This window comes from Artemia franciscana, chromosome 1 (assembly GCF_032884065.1).
Source record: "Artemia franciscana chromosome 1, ASM3288406v1, whole genome shotgun sequence".
NCBI lineage: Eukaryota > Metazoa > Arthropoda > Branchiopoda > Anostraca > Artemiidae > Artemia > Artemia franciscana.
The window spans coordinates 37155626-37174494 of NC_088863.1; the positions used below are offsets into that span (position 1 = coordinate 37155626).

General features: G+C 31.6%; 1 protein-coding gene across 2 annotated transcripts in view; it reads right to left on the bottom strand.

Annotated features, from left to right (window-relative positions):
• LOC136029163 (uncharacterized) overlaps window positions 1–18869 on the bottom strand; it is a 902097-nt gene that overhangs the window by 320541 nt on the left and 562687 nt on the right. The window lies entirely within an intron of this gene.

Here is an 18869-nt window from a genome sequence, read left to right on the forward strand (position 1 = left end):
CAGAGGCAACAATCCAACACAAGGGCTCATCAGGAGAATAAACACTTGCCTATAGGGTTTCAGCATTTTAAATTCCCTACCCAGTCAAATGGCGTGCCTACAACAAATTTCTTATGGCATCCCCGTGTTAGATATCACCCCCAAAGTATATGTCTATGAAAAAACAAATGTAAAACAACCAAGTAACACCAAAACAAGCTTATCATACCTTAATTCTGGCTCTCATGCAATTAAGTTACCAATTAACAATCTCTATTAAATCTAAACAATAATTCCAAATTTTTCACTATGTCAAAAATTTTCTATTAATGTAAATGTGACCTAGATAAAACTCAAGGAAATGAATGCAAAATAAGACCATTTGAAACGACAATATATGCAAAATCCTCTGAAAATCAACTGTCAAAAATTAGGGACACGCCAAACTCAATACCTAGGAAAAACAAAATCTTCCAAAGATTTCGCTAAGTATTTCAAGATAGTTCTTTTCGTATTTATTTAAAAGTTCGTTATAATGAAAACTAAACTAGACCAGTGCTATGACTAGGTTCAAGAGTGAGTTATGATGGATATATGTTTTTAGAAATATCAATGAATTCCTTTCAATTTAAAACCAAAATGTCGTGTAAATATATTTTATAATCTGACAAAACATGTTTTAAATTATTTGGATTATTCTTATTCGTCATATATTTATATTCAAGCTGACTTAAAAATAAGTCAGCTATAAATGGGCTAGAATTCCCTCCCCCCCCCCATGGGAATTCCCACGATTTGCTTGTACAAATTACCATTAAATCTTATATAAGTATTATGTAACACAAATTATAATAAATCAAGAATCATATCTAAGCTGTAACATCTCGAAATAACTTTAGTCTCAAAGCAGTTTGTCCATATAATTTTTTTTATTGTGAGGGTCTGTTTTTAAGAACATCTTACTAGATAAGAGGAAAGATTTTTTGATAACCGTTTTTAAATTATCTAATAATTTAAATGTTGTGATAAATTTAATTTAAAAGTGATATATTATTATACATTGTCGCAAAATGAAAAGAGTCAGTTCTTTTAGCTGAAACCATTGTTAGAGAGTCTATCACCTGCAGTGAATATTTAACATTCCAATATGGATTAAAAACGAAAATTTTTTAATGCCAGAACAATAAATTTTAAGTTTATTTATAATTTCCTTGAAAATTAAGGAGAGTTCAATAGCAGCAATGGGGGCTGGATATCTAGCTACTCCAGCAATAAACCTTGGTTTAGGGGGATTCTTATGAAATTTTACAGTCCAATATAGGAAAAGGAACTTTTTATCTTTGTCATTAATTCTAATATTAATTTTTTTAATAAGTAGTTCTTCAGTTTTTTCAATTGAATTCTCATCCTCTAAATTCACCTTTTCGTAAGCATTAGTCTTACATAACTCCCTTGTTAAAATATCACAACACAGCTTCTGACAAATTATGGCAAAATTTTTATTAGTTTTATTCACCGGCACAATTACAAATTCATTTTGTAGATTAGCAATTGCTTGTTTTATCCTACGAAAAATTGATTGAAGAAAAAATAGGTTTAATTTTTATAAAGCAGTGAAAAAAATAAAATATATAAACCACACTTTAGCCAACAAAAATAAAATATGAGCATTTTTATTCTTGTTAGATAAAGTGTGGTTTATATATTTTATTTTAAACCTGTTTTTCGTCAATCAATCCTTCGTAAATGGAAAAGTAGTGTGGTCTAAGAAAATTATTTGTTTTATCCTCCATTATAAAATAATGATTTAGTGTTACTATTTTTTAAGTTAGTAAATATTTTATTTCGAATTCTTCTAATAATTAAATTCTTCCAATTGTGAAAACTCTCTTTATTTTTATTCTCTTTCTTAAACCCCTTATCAATAAATAAATCAAAATCATTTTCCGAGCTACCAAGAATACTCGATGGTTTCAAATGATGAGAAAGACGGAAATTAGCTCCTTTATTCATTATAAATTGAAGATCATCTTGTTTTATTATTGACAAGTCCCCTGTTATAACATGTTGGTAAGTGGGAATTTACAAATGGGCCAAGTTGCTTACAGTTACAAACAGGTTTCCAATTTATATCACTATCCAATCTTTTAAGTATTAAATTAGAATTAAAAAATCATTTGCCTAATAGTTTTTGAAAATTTATAATTTAAAACTGGACTTTCATTATAATTCAAATTACTAGGAAGGGCCTGTTTCACTTCCCGCTGATTTAAAACTTCTGGTAAATTCATATCTTCAATGTGCTTACAAATAATATTAATAGGCAAATATAATCTTTTGTCCTTATTACCAATCTTATGAAACTTATTCGTTTTTTTCTTATAAGAACTTCGTTTTAGTTAGAATGCAAAATGTATCGCATATTACTTTAAAAAAGTAATACATTATAAAAAGCTTAAAAAGCTATATTATTCTTAACAATCCTGAAAAGTTTGATTAAATTCCTCTTGAATAATTTATTTAGACATTTTATTACAGAATTCATACCATTAGATTCAAGTAGCTGGCATAGATCTTTAGAAAACGTATGTAAATCTAATTCATTTTTTCTATTGGATTTCTTATGTCCTCTCGATCGTATTTTACGATTAGTAGGATTGAATAAAAAACAAGTTTTTTTTTTAAGCAGAAAGTAAGGAGTGACATTAAAACTTAAAACGAAAAGAAATTACTTTGTATATGAAAGAGGCTGATTCCTCATCAAAGCCCCACTCTTTACGGAAAAGTTTCGCTCTTACTCTCAACTCTACTTTTTAAAACAGTAAAAAAAATTTGCGTAAAGAGTGGGACGTTGATGAGGAATCAGCCCCTTTCATATAAAAAGTAATTTCTGTTCGTTTTCAGTTTCAATTACTGAAACTTACTTTCAGTTAAAAAAACTTGTTTTTTATTCAATTTCTTAACGTTTTTGAATCAATGCATGTTATGATTTTCGCTCTCTGCAGAGGAATAATTAAAACGAAATTTAATTTTTTTTAAACATATATATTAGCTTACGTAACGCACTTTTGTGTTCTCATGTTTTTATTACATATATGAGGGGGTTAACCCCTTCGACAGTACCTCGCTCTTTACACTAAAGTTTAAATTTTGATCCCTATTCATTAATAATGATCCCTGAATCACAAAAGCGGTAGAATAAATAGTTTAAATTACTAAAAATACTTTAGCGTACACAGCAATTTATTAGAAGGAGATAGTACCTCATATGCGTAACAATTTCTGTTCATTTTAAGTTTTAATGCTTCTTCTTACTTCCAATTTAAAAAACTTTTTTCATATTTTTTTTCAATTAATGCTGGAAATTCCTGCACTCCCTTCATGGGATTGTTCTTCCCCCATGACAAATTCCTCGATGGAAAGTTTCCCCAACATATCCCCCTCTTGTAAACCCCTCCCCCCAACCAAAATATCCCCTGAAAACGTCGGTACACTTCCCAATAACCATTACTATATGTACGCACTGGTCAAAGTTTTTAGATTGTAGCTCCTCCAATGGGGATTGCGGGGGAGTAAATGGTCCCCAAAGACAAAGTTATAAGGTTTTCCGAATACGTTGAATAAAATGGCTATCTCAGGGATTTGATCCGGTGACTTTGGGAAAATAATTAGCGTAGAAGGCGGCCTTGGTGCCCTCCAATTTTTTGTCACTTAAAAAGGGCACTAGAACTTTTATTTCCATTAGAATGAGCCCTCTCGCAACACTCTAGGACGACTGGTTCAATACGATCACCCCTGGGAACGAAAAAGAAACAAAAAAAAAAAAAAACACGCATCCGTGATCTGCCTTCTGACAAAAAATACAAAATTCCACATTTTTGTAGATAGTAGCTTGAAATTACTATACCAGGGTTTTCTGATACGCTGAATATGACGGTGTGATTTTTGCTAAGAAAATATTAATTTTATTTGGTGTTTCCCCCTATTTTCTAAAATAAGACACTTAAAATATTTCCAAACTTTCTTGGGATCATAATTTTTGATGGGTATGACTAAACTTGATGAAACTTATATATTTAAAATCAGTATTAAAATGTTATTTCTTTGATGTAGCTATTGGCATCAACATTCTATTTGAGTTTTGGTTACTATTGAGCCGGGTCGCTCCTTACTACAGTTCATTACCACGAACTGTTTGACAAGTAAAAGAAGGATGGTCTATAAAACCATCATATCATTTCAGAACAACATGAGACATGTCTCCGTATTTTAATTCACGATCATTTAGCCCAAAAGAATAAGCTGTACCAAGAGTATGGATCCAGAAATCCTCCTGTTTGTGTAGTCTATTATTCTTCTCTTCATTATTTAAATTTTCTAACTCGAAATTTTCTAAAATTTTTATAGTTTTATCTAATATGGATCACATACCATTATCAAAATGTTGAACTAGATAGCTATTAGTTTTTTCTTTATTAACTGTTGTCTTGTGTCAGGAAAATGTTCTATATATGCATATATATATATATATATATATATATATATATTAGTTGTTTCCCCCACACATTGTAGGCAGCATTTATAACATTCTAATAGGTAAATTATATTAGTTGTTTTACAATTAACAGTACCACGTAACTTGCATGCACAATTTTTTTTATAAAATGTACTCTTAACATAAGTCCGTGGGATAAATAATCTTGGCAGAGAAATCAACGACTCTTACACTTATTAACTTTCGAAAAATCGTTCCTATTTCCGAGGCTAATATTCGTATTTGTTGCATTAAATTATAAAGCAAAGTCCAAATCAAGCCAACATCCAAATCAAAATACAGCAATCAAGGTCCAAAAATAATACCAAGGTAAATAGCTCAATAAATACATAATCATGAAAAAAAAGAAACTGCATATGCGCCATTTCACCAACAATTAACAATATCAGGTTAAAAACCTGGAGCAGGGTAAAGGTCTTTCGGGGAGAAAACTAAAAAAAAATCTTCTCCACCAGCACTGGATCCGACCTGGAATAATATAATGAAAAAAGAAATCACCAATGCAACAGCACATACACGTAAAAAAGACAAAAGAAGAAAAGGAAGACTGTTTTCCTACATTAGTAATTAATATAGATCAGTACTTGAATGAGGCCTTAACCCTACTCATCCATAGAGCTACATAAGTCAAACAGCATAGCCATACACAATCAGCCATAAAGAATAATCCAAGGACAGGCAGTCATTTCGTAAGTAAGTATAAGTTGTCATTTGCCAAATATCAAAAATAATATAAAACGACAAATAATTCAGAGGCAACAACCCAACACAAGGGCTCATCAAGAGAATACACACTGGTCTATATGGTTTCATATACACACTTGTACATTTGTCAATATACATATATATATATATATATATATATATATATATATATATATATATATATATATATATATATATATATATATATATATATATATATATATATATATATATATATATATATATATATATATATATATATATATATATATATATATATATATATATATATATATATATATATATATATATATATACATTTATATATATATATATATATATATATATATATATATATATATATATATATATATATATATATATATATATATATATATATATAAAGAAAAAAACAATCGAAAATATTGTTTTTAAAGGCCCAACAAAAGTTCTGAAGAAAATAAAAGAAGCGAATATTTCGAAAGAACAAATGTCTCTCTTCTTCTGCGTGAACAAAATAATATGATCAAGGAAAAAGCAAAAACCAAAAAAAAAGAACGCGGAAAGTACAAGACTAATGAAAAAAAATCACCAATAATTTAATAAAACTAAATCTAAGACCGACATTAAAAGAATTAAAATAAAACACCAAATGACAGTCAAGTAAGTTATTCGCCAATATCCACGATTTGCACAAACTCAAAACAAATATAAACTGCTATGCCTGTATATTAATGAACAACTGAGAAATAAAAGAAAAATTCATCAAACAAACGCAGCATCAAATTGGAGAACAATGTCAGCTGATTTCTAATTTTAACCATTGCCTTTCTTGCAGATACCCTTTGAGACCAAGGGGAAGTGGTTAAATATTTATTTTAGGGATTACTAAAATATCGGCTTCTTTTTTGAGAAAACTGAAAAACTACCCAATTATCCTTAAATCACCTGAATCTCTTTTCAAAGCTAGACTTAAATGATGGCATTTATCAATTTCAAAAGTTTCTCTTCAGTGCTGTACAATACCTTTGTCATACAAAATTAGGCTAGCATAGTTAAATAAAACAGCATGGTCTGGATTATTAAATATGTGTTACGGGAGGGCAGAGTCCAAATTTTCTTATATTTTTTGCCTTTTAAATTTGTTATTAGTTGAGTTAAGCAGACAAGACTGGACAGTTTTGATGCGGATTCAATTTATACCAATTTTGATCCTCAAAGGTCCTACAGGAATTTGGAGCATAAAACTTAGTTCTAACCCATCTATATCAGAAAAATCTAACCTTTCGAATCAGACACTTATTTCACTTAAAGCCCTTTGTAACAGAACTTCTATTTACTTCTATTATAGAGGCATTTCCTTATAGACAGAAATATAGGATTTCAATGGGTGCTCCCTTTCACCAATTGAGGCTATTTACATGGAAAACCTTGAAGAAAAGACGATTTTGCAAAGTTTTGTAAACCAAACATTTGGGTTCGTTTTAAATATGATATTTTTTGTGGGAGCATGGTGACGAATCTGTAGAATATCTCCTTCACTTGCTTAACTCCTTGGACCGAAAACCTAAATTTACTCGGGAACTAGAAGTACAAAGGCCTCTTTCTCCCTTAGATGTCCTGGCTCACTTTCATGATACATGCTTCGAGTTTGGAGTCTATAGAAAACCCATACACAGTGACCGCTGCTTAAATTACTCCTCTAATCATTCTCCTGCTGTGAAAAGAGGAGTGGTCACTTCCCTAGTTGATAGAGCACATCAAGTTTGTTCTCCATGTTTCCTGGATTCAGAGGTTAACTGCCATACAGATATTTTATTTGGGAATGGTTGTCCAATTAGTTTAATAATTTCTGTAATTGCAAAAAGTGTTTAAAAAAAAAATATCAGATAATGACAAAGCAAACACAAATCAAAGGGGAAATTCAGTTTATCCTAGTTTCCCGTGCGTTAGAGGGGTTTCAGACCACATTTCCCAAATTCTGAGGAAGTTTAATATTTTCACTTACAATAGACCCGGAAAAACTATTAGTTCCCAAATCTACTTAGGTAAATACCCATTCACGATAGATGAAAACTCCAGTGTTTACAGAATTCCTTACATTTGTGGTCTTTGGCAGATCAGAAGAACCGATTAAAGACTTAACGGATATATTAACTCAGCGTTCTACTTCAATTAATAACACTCTTAAAAAGCGGACAATACAGAAAAATTTGACTTTACTGTCTCAGAACATATATTTAATAATTCAGACCATGCTGTTTTATTTAACCAAGCAAGCCTAATTTCACAAGACAAAGGTATTGTCCGGTGCTACAGAGAAGCTGATGAAGTTTATAAATACCGACATTTAGATCTAACTTTCAAGAGAGACTCAGGTGATTTAAGAATAAAATTTTTCTCAAAAGAGAAAAGAATAAATTTGTTTTCTCAAAAGACAAGGCGATATTTCAGTAATCCCTAAAATAAATGTTGAACCACTTTCCCAATCACATAATCAAATACGGACTCGATCCCTTGGGTTTCAAAGGGTATCTGAAATAAATTAAATAGTTAAAATAAGAAATAAGAGTACCTATTTGTCCAATTTATTCAATTGCTACTTCTTTAGTTTGAGTGAATGAATTTTATCTTATATTTCTCAGTTGTTCATTAGTATCCGTCGATGGCAGTTCATATTTGTTTGTTCTTTTTATTTTTAATTTTTTTTTTTTTGCAAATCGAGGATATCGGCGATTAGCTCACTTTATTTTTGTCGAGTATTTGAATTAATTCTTTTATTTTTTGGTCTTTTGTTGAAATTTATTTAATTTTTTGGCGGTTTTTCAATGCTGTGGTATTGCTTTTTCCTTGATCATATTATTTTGTCCGCGCAGAAGAAGAGAGGCGATGGTTCTCTCGAAATATTCGCTTTCTGTGTTTTCTTCAGTATTTTCATTTGGCCATTAAAATCATAATCGTTTTGTTCTTTGATATTTCATTAAACACAAAATATTATTAAGTATTTTATAAAATATAAAAGTAAAATTAATTAAAAATATGATTAAAATTTGTTTATTATATATAATTTTATAATTCTTTTATTTCAGAGACTGGTAGCCCATGTGATGTCCCGTGTGATTCAAGAGAACGTGAAAATAAAGGAAGAGGGTAGGAAACTGAAGAGGTCAGCTGCTATTCGTGAAAGCAATGTGGATAATTTTGTTCGAATTCATACGCAGTCTTTTTTCCAGCCTATTACTTACGCCCGACTTATTAATTTTGTTTTAATTGGACTTCGAATTCCGATCAATTGTTTTAGATCAATTTGTTTTAATTAGAGTTCGGGTACATTGTTGGTCTTTTTTCCTTGTTAGTCTTTTTTCCTTCTCTCTTCATTTTATGTTCTCTATTATAATAATAAGAAATTGTTGAGAGGGAATTGCCTTTGATATATAAAACAACAAAAACTATCTCAACACTGTATAAAATTTACATAAAGTATTAACTGTTTTCATCTTTAATTTTTCCTTGAAATCGGGCTGAAGGCAAAGGAATGGCTGGGTGAATAAATGCAACAGGTTTGTTTTGCATTGGAACTGGTTAGTGTTGCACAATGTCCACATACACATTAGTGTACTTGCTTTTCAAATTACATCAATTTCTGCGTTCTAGCCTAGTTGGAACTTTCTTCTGATAAATAAAAGCTAGTTTCATACCAAAATAATACTGAAAAAAAATTCTTGGCTGGTTCTACATACATTTAAGATCTTTGATTGTAATTCAATTCAAACAGTTCGTGGTAACGAACTGTAATCAGGGGTGATCCGGCTCAATAATAACAGAAATTCTAAAAAATGGAATTTTGATACCAATAGTTATATCAAAAGAATCACATTTTAATGTTGATTTTAAATATATAAGTTTCATCAAGATTAGTCTTACCAAACAAAACTTACAAGCCTGAGAAAATTGGCTTCATTTTAGAAAACAGAAGGAAAAACCCCCTAAAAATTAAACAATCTTAAAGAAAATCACACAATCAGACCAAAAAAATTAGAGGGCATCTAGGCCTAATCCTACGCTCAATTTTTCCCCGAAGTCACCAGATCAAAATTCTGAGATAGCAATTTTGTTGTCAAAAACCCTAATAAATAGAATAACTGGGAAGTGTAAAGACATTTTCAGGGGTATTGATTTTGGTCGGGCGGGGGGGGGATGAGAAAACTTTAGGGTGGTTACTTGGAAGGATCTTTCCATGGAGAAATTTGTCATGGTTGAAGAGAATTTCAATGATCTTTAATCAATTGTGGGTCTTTAGCATTCAAGCATTCTTTAGCATTCTAGCATTATTAAAAAAAAAAAAAAAAAAAAAAAAAAAAAAAAAAAAAAAAAAACATGAAAATTTTTCAACTGAAAGTAAAGAACAGCATTAAAACTAACAGAAATTATTACGCATATGAGGGGTTTACTTACTCGTAATACCTCGCTCTTTAAGCTAAAGTATTTTTAGTAATTTCAACTATTTATTCTACGGTCTTTGTAACTCAGGGTAATTCTTAAGGAATTATAACAAAAGTTAAGCTTTATTTGAAGAACGAGGTATTCACGAGGGGTTAAACCCAATTATACACGCAATAAAAACATACGAATATAGAAGTTCGTTATATAAGTAATAAGAAAAATTGGAGGGTAACTAGGCCTCCTCCCTTGCTCTGTATTTCTCAAAATCTCCCAATTAAAACTAAGTGAAAGCCATTTAGCCAAAAAAAAACAATATGCATATTTTGTTTTAATTATTTATGTGTGGAGAGCCAAAACATGCATTAGTTCAAAAACGTCCAGAAATTAAATAAAAAAATAGTTTTTTTTAACTGAAAATAAGCAGTGAGATTAAAACTTAAAACGAACAGAAACTAATTGGTATAGAAAGGGGGTTGTCCCCTCCTCAGTGTCCTGCTCTGTATGCTAAGGTTATTTAATGTTTTATAAAGTAGAATTGAGAGAAAAAGTCAAACTTTAGAGTAAAGAGCGGGACGTTGAGGAGTGGACAACCTCTTTCATATACCAAGTAATTTCTGCTCGTTTTAAATTTTAATGTCGCTCCTTACTTTCAGTTAAAAATAACTACTTTTTTTATTTAATAAAAATATTAAATCAAACGTGCTTTTAGTTTCTCTTTAGTTATTCCAATGGGTAACGCCGAATTGTCAGTAGCACTAATAGCCTTGAACTTCGATTAAAGCGTACAGCGTCAAAGTTTCGTATCTCAATAGATTCTTATTCTATCTGATTGGTATGTTATTTAAGGGGAATTATTTCTTTGTCAAGAAGCTAATCCAGTACCATCCGTTAACTTATTATTTTTTCTTTATTAGCCTAATTGTTTTTTTTTCTCGCCATCCTACTGTTAATTCGCATTGATTATTAACTACTTTTTATTAGTTTGTAGAACATAAATGTTATCTAATAATTATTACTTTTGGGTTGGAAATTTGAAAAGATACAAGCTTGAAAAAAAATTTAGCATAGCCTACTATCCTAGCCTATATATGGTGGCATTTGTAAGAAACCTATAAAATATTTTGTTCACTTAAAGAAGTATCAGCAGTTATGGATTCTCTATCAATATTTATTCCAGGGAAACGAGTCATTCTGATCGGCTTTTGAATGCTACTGAAAATGTCCAGCGTGTTTCTTAGAAAAACGATTTGATTTGTTTGCTTTTCTTTTGTAATCATGTCTTTCGTTACCAACGACTTGCAAGCTCACAGAAACACCATTTTTAATAAAACTATTGGCCAGAAATTTTGTTATTACAGCTGAAAAACGGCTTGATTGTAAACAATTACATACTTTTTTTTTACATAATCAACAATGTTTTTGCGTATGAAGGGCTTTTGTGCAAAATAGACTTGGCACATTAACTAATCAAATCATAAATGATTAAGATCCCCCTTATGAGTTTGCTTGAAACTTTGAAATTATTAAGACTATTTTGCTTGAAAATGTTAGAGAAAATGCTTAACATTTCTGTTAGCTCATGGAAACGTCATTGTTAGTAAGACTATCAGTTAACAGTATTTGCTTGAACTGTGGTAAATTGATTTGGGTATTGTCATTCTTAAGCATTAGAGAGAGTTTTGGAATAGCATCTGCTTTAAGTAGATGTTATTACCAGACCTTAAAAAAGTATGTAAAAAAATTAAGTTTTCAAAGCTGTACAAAGTCCATCTTAGTTAGTTCTTGAGATTCTTGTGTTTTTTTCTTCTTTTTTTGTCCAAACTTCACTTTTTCTCCCACCTTCACAAAAATGTGTTTTACATGCTCATATTTATTACCAAGTTTAGCCTACTTAGGTTTTTTTGTCCAAACTCTACAGAGACACTCAGTTTTGCTCCACATGCCTAAAAAACTTAAAACTATTTTTTTAGCTTTTTGTTCTCAAATTAAATTATCAAAAGGCTTTTTAATTATCACTACCAGACTGAAATTTACATTGATTTATCTTACTTCTAAACTAATAAAGGAGATAAGTAAATTAACCACATTTTGTGTCAGTTCTACTTTGCTGATCGTGTCACCTAACGATATTGATATTTCATATCTCTTTAGCCTATCACATAGATGTCTAAGGCTGGGGCAAAAAACTATTATCGTGTCACACCCAGATGCTGTATCTGACATTTCTCTGCTTCCAAGATAGTGACAACACCGTCTTCTAACCAGTTCTCAAAGTGAGGATCAGCTGATCGATGCACTCGCCTGTTCAGTCAATTTAATTCTCCTAATCAAAGCTGCCAAGCTGTCTTGCTGGCTCCCCCTTGGAGAATAATTTAGTAGACGTTTTTTTTAATTGTGCCTGAAGCATGAAAAAGCTAAACATTACCTCTAGATGTGACAATGATGGATAGATGGGCCATGCACTTTCAATTTTTATTACTCCTCCTTTCAGTTTATTAATAAGTTGTAGCACCAGAGATGTATTTTATAAATAAACTTTAAAAGCAATATTAATGAACCAAAAATAATCTTTTGTCATTATTTGCTGAAAATGACGAATCAATTCCTCCTGAAGCCTTAGGAATCTTTGGTTGAGAAATGGGGAGTTGAACCAATCTAAACAGGCGCGCTAATTTCATTTGGTGTCAGTTTGATCTTCCGTAAATATACTTTGTCCAAATACTGATTAATCATTTTACGTTAAACCCCACCGTGTTGATTAATCACCCTTTTATATTATCATCACTAGCTCTTCAACTTCCATGTTAATTCATGTGACAAGACCAATTTTACATCCGAAAAAGAAAAGCCGTCTTCTGTTTCTTAAAGAAAAATCCACTATCGTCGCTTAGTATTTTATTACAAGCAACTTGGATATAATTAATTAAATTTTATTGTAATTTTACAAATATTTAATAGTTTCTGAATACCAACTTTGGAGACTAATCTTCTTAAAAGTGCTGAAGTCGTCTAGGATGAATTAACTGTGTTAATGCTGACTATTTTATTCCTTGCAATCCATGATCTAAACTATTTAAAGATTATACCTGTTTTTTGGTAATAGAATTGCTAGGATTTTACTTCAAAAGGGATTTGAAGCCTGACAGATTGAGTGAGTTTTGTTAAATTTCCTTTCCAAGAGAATATGAGCATCTTATTATGAAAAAATAGAAGCTTATTAGATTGAGTGTTTACTAAGTTTCTTCTGTACAAGGTTATGAGCATATGATTAGGACATAATTTGGAGCTTATTAGATTTAGTGGGCTTAGTAAGTTTTTCTCCAAGAGGATACCAGCATCTAATTATGAAAAGATTTGAGGATTATCAGATTGGGTGGGTTTTGTGAAGTTTCTTCTTCAAAAGGATAAGAACATCAGATAGGGCGTACTAGCATAATGCCTTATGCAAAAAAAATTACGGCAATGATGGTGTCTAAGTAGTTGGCTTAAAGATGAATCTCTGGCAGTTTTCTTATTTGCCTCAGAAATATCTGAATCAGATAAATGTTCCATTTGTAATTTGGTGGAAGTACATCGCGCCTTTTATTATTTTTCAGCCCCGTGTTGAAGAATCTATATTATGATTAGTATTTGGAAGCAAGTAATTGTCCCAGCAGTCCGCAAGCATAATTAGGTAAAAAAACCCACAACCGTTAAAGTAATCTATGACGATTTTTGCTGTCACGCTAAAGAACTAAGGCCTGAATACAGAAGTAAATATCAAAGAAATTAGTCTTAACTGGCTCGAGGACGAAAAAAAGGGTCTATTATTTCATAGATAAGATCTTGGTCTAACCTACGTAAGCCCAGGAACTGATTTTATACTAAAAGTAAAAAAGAGGATAATCCAAGTATTATATCTTAACCCTAAATAAGATTTGGTTTAGTAGTGCAATGAAACTCAAAGAGTATGGGAAGCTCATGAGAGGAAGTTCCAGTTTGTCAGAGAGATAAAAAATACGTCATCTAGCATTACCCAGTGAAATTAATTTGATTATGAAGACCTACGAAAGAGCGTAAGTTTTTTTCACTCTGCTTTGGTTTTGTCCCAGGCTGTAGATAAAGAACCGTTTTAACAAAACCAGCATAGTAGCACAAAAAGCCACAATTTGTGTTCAGGGATTTTTACAGCAGCATACGTTCTGCACATTAGCTTTGCTCATAATGATAAGTAAAAACAAAGGAATAAGCCGAGTTTCAGAAAATATCAATTAGAATGTAAAAACACTGATACCTCCTATTTATTTCAAATTATTGCAATTAAACTGAAGTTTTTCAAATCTTTTAGTTATGCTGTATAACGCTGTAGAATCAGTTGCACTAATAATTTTTAATTCTTATTAAAGTCCCTGTTAAAGTATCACAGTTCAACATTTCTTTTAAGTGGTTTAAACCTTTTAAGAATCTAAACCAGTAAGGAAGTTTAAACCCATTAAGAGGTTAAGCCTCTCTGCTCAGTTTCCTATGTTCTTTCCACTAATCAGTCCTCCGCTGAATGCGGTATGTTTCTTTTCTAATCTGGAATTTCCTTGCAGGCCAGTGTTGCAAACACCCTGACAAAAATTGTACTCGTAATCTTACCAAATTACTGCAAAAGATTCTCTTTGGCACAATTATGGCATTCTGTGTCTGTTTCAATTTTATAAAAAAAAAGTAGAATAAATAGAAAAGACAGCAACTTTTTGGTTTTCACCCGTATGCTCATTGTCTCAGAAATCAATTTTAAGTATTCCTTATCGTGTTTATCAGTCTAAATTCTGCGGAGATTTCTTTTCTGTCGCGTTTTGTTCGATGAAAGTCACTTTCTTTAGCTTAAATCTCTTAAAAACTGATTTAAGAAGTTTTAATTTTTTTTATAAAATATAAATTAACGTGGTGAATGCATCACAAATGTACCAGAAAGTTTGTAGTTTATCATAAAATATTCAAATATGCTATATTATTACATGGCCACTAAATTGTCCAGAAAACAGTACAATTACATGGCTGTGGCAACGCTGGTACACATCCAACTAATTTGAATTGAAAAGGGAATAGTTGTGGGAAAAGTCAAGTCACGGGCAATCAAACAGTTCGTGGTAACGAACTGTAGTAAGGAGCGACCCGGCTCAATAGTAACCAAAACAATAAAAAATGGAATTTTCGAACCAATAGCTACATCATAAGAATTGTATTTTAATGCTGGTTTTAAATATATAAGTTTCATCAAGTTTAGTCTTACCCATCAAAAATTACGAGCCTGAGAAAAGTTGTGTTATTTTGGAAAATAGGGGGAAACACCCCCTAAAAGTCATAGAATCTGAACGAAAATCACACCATCAAATTCAGCGTATCATAGAACCCTACTGTAGAAGTTTCGACCCTAAATTTCGGCACCAGTTTCGACACCATCAAATTCAGCGTATCATAGAACCCTACTGTAGAAGTTTTGAACCCTACTGTAGAATTCCACGAAAATGTGGAATTTGGCATTTTTTGCCAGAAGGCAGATCACGGATGCGTGTTTATTTTTTTTTGTTTTTTTGTTTTTTTTTTCCCAGGGGTGATCGTATCGACCCAGTGTCCTAGAATGTTGCAAGAGGGCTCATTCTGACGGAAATGAAAAGTTCTAGTGCCCTTTTTAAGTGACCAAAAAATTGGAGGGCACCTAGGGCAACTCCCACGCTAATTATTTTCCCAAAGTCAACGGGTCAAATTTCTGAGATAGCCATTTTATTCAGCGTAGTCAAAAAACCTTATAACTATGTCTTTGGAGACGACTTACTCCCAAACAGTCCCCGTGGGAGGGGCAACAAGTTACAAACTTTGACCTGTGCTTACATATAGTAATGGTTGTTGGAAAGTATACAGGCGTTTTCAGGAGGATTTTTTTGGTTGGGGGAGGGGTTGAGAAGAGGGGGATATGCTGGGGGAACTTTCCATCGAGAATTCGTCATGGGAAAAGAAAATTTCTATGAAGGGAGAGCAGGATTTACTAGCATTACTAAAAAAAACTATAAAAAAATAAATGTGAAAAAGCTTTTTAAGCTGGAAGTAAGGAACAGCAATAAAACTTAAAACAAACAGAAATTATTACCCATATTAGGGGCTCATCTCTTTCTAATACCTCGCTCTTTTTCTAGAGTTTTTTTTTTAATTTCAACTATTTATTCTACGGCTTTTGTGATTCAGGCGTCATTCTTAATGAATTGGGATAAAATTTAAGCTTTAGTGTAAAGAGCGAGGTACTGACGATGGGGCGAATCCCCTCATATATGTAATAAAAACATGAGAATACAAAAGTTCTTTACGTAAGCTAATTTATAAGTTACGTAAATCTTTTACCAATAAAAAGATTCGTAAAAAATTAAAAGTTCTAGTTGCCTTTTTAATTAACCAAAAGATCGGAGGGTAACTAGGCTTCGTCCCCCGCTCTTTTTTTCTCAAAATCATTCGATCAAAATTAAGAGAAAGCCATTTAGCTAAAAAAAAAATTATGCAAATTTTATTTTGATTATTCCTCTGCGGAAAGCCAAAATCAAAACATGCATTGATTCAAAAACGTTCAGAAATTAAATAAAAAAAATAAGTTTTTTTTAACTGAAAGTAAGGAACGACATTAAAACTTATAACGCACAGAAATTACTTCGTATATGAAAGAGGCTGCTTCCTCATCAACGCCCCACTCTTTAAGCTAAAGATTTTACTGTTTTAAAAAAAAGAATTGAGAGAAAGAGTCAAACTTTAGCGTAAAGAACGGGGCGCTGATGAGGAAGCAGCCTCTTTCATATACGAAGTAATTTTTGTGCGTTTTAAGTTTTAATGTCGCTCCTTACTTTCAGTTAAAAAAACTTGTTTTTTTATTTAATTGTAGAAAAAGCCAAGACTGATTGTCCAATTAAATGGGCATCAAATCAAGATTATTTTTACCCCTTTGATTGCCGTTGTTACTGTCTCCCACTTATGCTACATCTTCAATATACGAACCGAACGAAGGATTTTGAAGCATGCGATGCGATGTTTTTCTTAGGAATGTTAGTAGCAATGATTTTGAATTTTTGTTGATCATAGAGTAGTAAACTTAAGCCCCAACATTTTTTTGATCCGCTGAAGGATAATAAATGATGGAAATTTTTATGTCTAAGCCACACTATTGTCACTCCCAGGACTTTATCCAGAAATGATAGGGGGGTTACCTGGTTTATCCCCCCCCCCCTCGAAAAAATATTCTATATTGCTTTGGTCACACCCCTTAACAAAAAAATGACATGGGCTTTCCGTGATTTGAACGTCACACTTGAATTTCAAAAGCATGATATTAAAATGGTAAGAAATCGGTATGAAAAACTTGTGCCTCGTTATAATTTTTCCTCCTTTCTCTGTACTTACTTGACAAAATGACTTTACTTGAAATGTTCTTACTTTACAAAATTGAGCTTAGTTTAGAAAATTGAGCTTACTTTAGATGTCCTTACTTGACAAAATTGACCTTACTTGAAATGTCCTTACTTTACAAAATTGACCTTACTTGACTTTACAAAATGGAATTTATTACTTGAACTCAAATTTATCACTTTGATCGGGCCGGTCTCCAGCCTGGTTCAATCAACTCTGATTTGTCGGTCCCAAATTTTCTGCCTAAAAGTTCAGCATTAATAAATTCAAGAAATTGAAGCTGGCATACATATTTGGCAAAGTAGTTGGGCCTAATCTTGATTTAACGGACAAGTGTGACTTTAATTTTGCCTGTGCATTAGTTTGTTTAATAGAAACAGTGTCCGGTAAAATGGATTACCACCCTTCAGTTAGTCTGTTATACTGTCAATTTTTTTTTAAGTTCAGTTTTGTTTTTGTTTTCTTTGGTTGTGAGTGATTGCGTTTTTCTGTTTTTCCCTTTTTTGTAAAAATACAACAATTTTGTTTGAAAAGTAATGCAACTGTCCTCTGCCAAAACATAGTTTCTGCATTTTTCACTTTTGTTAGAAAATCACAAAATATTGATTGTTTTCATTTTGAGGATGAGAGGAAGAGATTAAGAACCAAATTTTTGTGTTCCTAAGTAATTTTTTCTTTGCATCTCCTTTTTGCTGGACATACTAGGTACTAGGTAATTTAATTTCTCCACTAGGTACTGTAATTAACAGTGTCCCTACTAGGTGTTGGCTGCGGGAAGCTGGTGAAATCTATTTTCGCCCTTTTAGGTTCTTTGTCGTATCTCAAAAGTATAGTGGTTATAAAATTTCTGGCAGTGCCATTCGACACGCCGTGTTGAGGTCAAGGGAGCTCGTCCTTAACTAAAAGTTTAATTATTGTGGAGGCTCAAGGTTTTTCTGAACGCTTTTCGACATTATGAGTTTCGTAATATGAAATTCTAATTTAACTTATAAAGGAAATTTTGTCATCTTGTAATCAAACTTTTTTTTTACAGTCCCATGAAACAATTTAGGTTTCAACAATATTTTTATATGGGACTCCCTACTCATCAAGCCTGGTCGCTGCTGTATCTTCGTCAAGTTTGCTCACTGCTGTATCCTTGTATTTATATTTCTAGGTTTTTCCAACAGAAATACCCTTAGAGCAACTCAAGATTCAAATTTGCTCAAGGCTCTATCTTGGTATTTATACTATAAGTTTTTTTTTAACAGAAATACTCCTAAAAAGACTTAAAGTTCTTGAAATAGTAGTGTTTAAACCAAAATTCAGGTGTCTAGAAACCTTGATGAATTGATCAATAATTTCTTTGAACTTCCTCTTTAGAAATAAAACTAAATGAAGCTACAGAAAAGCTGATATGTTATGTCAAATAAGACAGCGAAAAATAGCTAAAAACAAATTTTCTTATAACAATAAAAGATCGAATATTTTGGCTTTATGTCCAAAAATCTTTATTGACCAAAAAGAAAGACAAAATAAAATGAACAAAACATATAAAGAAAAGGAAAAAAACAATAGGAAATTCACATATTAATGCCCAATATGAAAATTGTCACCCCTGTCATATTTCATATTTCATTTTCATTTCACCATTGATGAGTTTAACATATTTTGAATCCACTACAAGAAGCCAATTCTTTTAATTTATGTATTGTTACCGAAACTAATTTTTCAGTTTGGTACTTTTAGGTTAATTTACAGACCCGTGTTTAGGATTATTTATTAATATCTCGTT